Raw genomic sequence first — 2781 nt, forward strand, 5'->3', positions numbered from 1 at the left:
GCCCCCATGAGGAGACACTGGAGCTAAAAACTGAGGGACTAAAACTGTGAAATAGAATAAAAATGAACAAAATAGATAAAATGCTTTCAGCTCATAAAATTAAAACATGTAGTTAAAGCATATAATTAAAATAGTATAGTATAGAGATTAAAAATGTTGAAAAGTCTGATTAAAAGGAATAAAGGAAATCAATTAAAAGCCTAATTGAAAAGGTGGGTCTTGAGCCTCTTTTTAAAAACATAATATTAAATGATCTTTTGTACATCCACCTCATACTATATGACCTGTAGAGATACTGCCTTTATCACTGTTTTTGAAGAGAACACATTTTAGCTTCATATCACATTTTCCCACCACATCTTCAGTAGAAAAACAGAACCAAACATGATTTCAGTCTTTGTATCATATCTCATGTGTCAAAGATCTAATGAAAATATATTGCTACTTAAACACAAAGTAGAGTCAATCTAAAACAACTTCACTTACCTCTAGGTGGATTATACTTGGAGGAGGAATCATGACAGCTACACTTATAAGAAAGCTTCTGAAGTGTGTGGAGGACATTTCGACAGTTGTCACTGGTTGTTGTCCATCTCAGCTCCATGGACGTATTGGTTGAGCTGCTCTTCAAGTTGGTTATTTTAATATCTGTTGGAATAAAACAGACATCAGAAACGATGAATTCAGTATCTCTAAACAATCAGAGGATAAAAGTTTTTATTCCATTCATGAGGTAAAGTAAAGATAAACTTACCACAGTTGATATAAACACTAATGGGTGGAGTTGTCTTATCTATGGAGACATTGTTCTTCTTGATCTGACCAGTACAGATGTAGTCTGTGAAGGGCTCCAGCTCAGAGACTTTCCTGGAGTCATTGACTTTTCCACTTTCTGAAGAGACACAATGATGAGATGATTTCTTCACTAATGGTTTTTATATCTCAGTGATTATTATGAGCAGTTATCTTTAAGTTTAAATTCAAATTCAGACACATTCAAGAAAAAAATAATTAGATTCACTGTTCACAGTTTTACAATAATAAGAGCATCTCATCTGTTTCAGTGTAAATCTTCTTCTCTCTGCTTCTCTTCTTTACCTGAACAGGTGTAATCAACGGTGAGATCATTACAGTTTGGTGGTAACTCTGGTTTGATTTCTGCAGGAATTCCAGTGGGAGCAGTCTGATTGATTTCACTAGCATTTAAGAAATCTGTGAGGAAAAAGAAGAAGAAACATAAAACCTGAGAACTTTATATGTAAAGCACATGAGTTTGAAAATGAAGTTTGATAGTTTGTACGAACCAACAGAGATGGGTGTGGTGAGACTAAAGTTCCCACAAGTGAAGGTTGAAGTAAAATCTGAGCAAATGTCCTTGTAACCAGGTTTGACACACACTGATTCATTGTTACATCGTTTAGCTGGAACGTTATCTGGTGTTGACAGTGAAGAGCTGATGTCCCAGTCACTTTGGTAACAAACATATCCAGGGATGCAGCTGACACCTTGAATGTCATCTTTACCTGAAATACACAAGTGATGAACAAATGTCTGTTTTATACACATTTCTTAAATTAAAAGAAACAGAACAGTATTAATTATTTGTACTCACTCATTTCAAGTGTCCTAGTCATCGTCACATTACGGTCACTGTCACAGAGTGTTTCTTTTCTATCACTGTCAATGAAAGCAACTCTATGCTCATAGTTAGTACAGGGCTTCAGGTGTTTGATTTCATGTGATGAGGTTTGACTGGAGAACTGAAGGTACATCTTTGTCTCTGATCTGCCTGCTTCAGAAATACTGATGTTGTAGTCACCAGTGGGGAAGTTCATCGCTGTAATCTTGAAGCCAAACTTGATGGGTGTAACAGTGTAAGAACCTGCACAGAAAATCAACAGAATTATTAAATATTTTAAATTGATGTTGAACATGGTTCTGTGTCTGCTGGTGATAAAATATATTCTGTACACTGACTGAAATAGAAATATACTTTCACTGGAGATATTGTAAAGATAGAAACACAGACGCTGGACATAAATACTACAAGATTAATTATCTTTTAAAGTGATACTCACACTGTGGAGCTGTTGAGGCTGAAAGAGAGGTTGGTTGGAGGGTGGTTGGAGTGGTTATGGATGAGGGCTTGTTTGAGGTGTTTGTAGGAGGAGTGGTGTCTGCAGGATAGAGAGCATGCTGGAGGTCACCTTCAGGCAGAAACCAAACCTCTACTGCCAACAGTCTTACCTGACATGACGCTAAACTGAGATATCATCATTTTATCGTGCTACTTACAGTATTAAAACTGTAAACAGAGTCTGGATACATTACCGGACGTTGTTGTGGTTATGTTTGCCTGAAATGATGAGTCTGAGGTGAGGATTGAAAAGGTGAGTGGAGGTTTGGGGGCAGTTGAGGTGTCTGGGGCATCAGCTGCTGCCATGGTAGAAGATAGGCTGTCTGAGGGACTGGTAGTAGTTTCTACCATGGTGCGTGGAGGTGAGGTGGCTGAAATATTATATATTTGTTTTCCAAGAGAAAAACATCAACACAACCTGCTGGTGGTCACATCTGTATACTCCGTAATTTTCACTCTCATTTGAACAAACACACTGAAACATTTATTTTGATTTGATTTCTTACTTGAGGGTTAAACTATAAATAATATTTCGTAAAAAGCTGCTTGACAGATGTGATGATTTTGTGATTAGTTTCCCTGGGTTTCTGTTTACTGTTTTATTTTGTTAAGTTCTTGATTTCCTGTTTTGATAGATAGATAGA

At 36.7% G+C, this 2781-nt stretch overlaps 1 long non-coding RNA gene across 1 annotated transcript; it reads right to left on the reverse strand.

Annotated features, from left to right (window-relative positions):
* Window positions 1-484: 484 nt before the first annotated feature.
* Window positions 485-2129, reverse strand: LOC311490129. The gene is made up of 3 exons (XR_014699144.1): window positions 1305-2129; window positions 1099-1212; window positions 485-892 (listed from the first exon to the last, which is right to left on the reverse strand). It is a non-coding gene; the product is annotated as an uncharacterized lncRNA (long non-coding RNA).
* Window positions 2130-2781: the final 652 nt, after the last annotated feature.

This window comes from Chelon labrosus (assembly GCF_963514085.1).
Source record: "Chelon labrosus genome assembly, chromosome: 7".
NCBI lineage: Eukaryota > Metazoa > Chordata > Actinopteri > Mugiliformes > Mugilidae > Chelon > Chelon labrosus.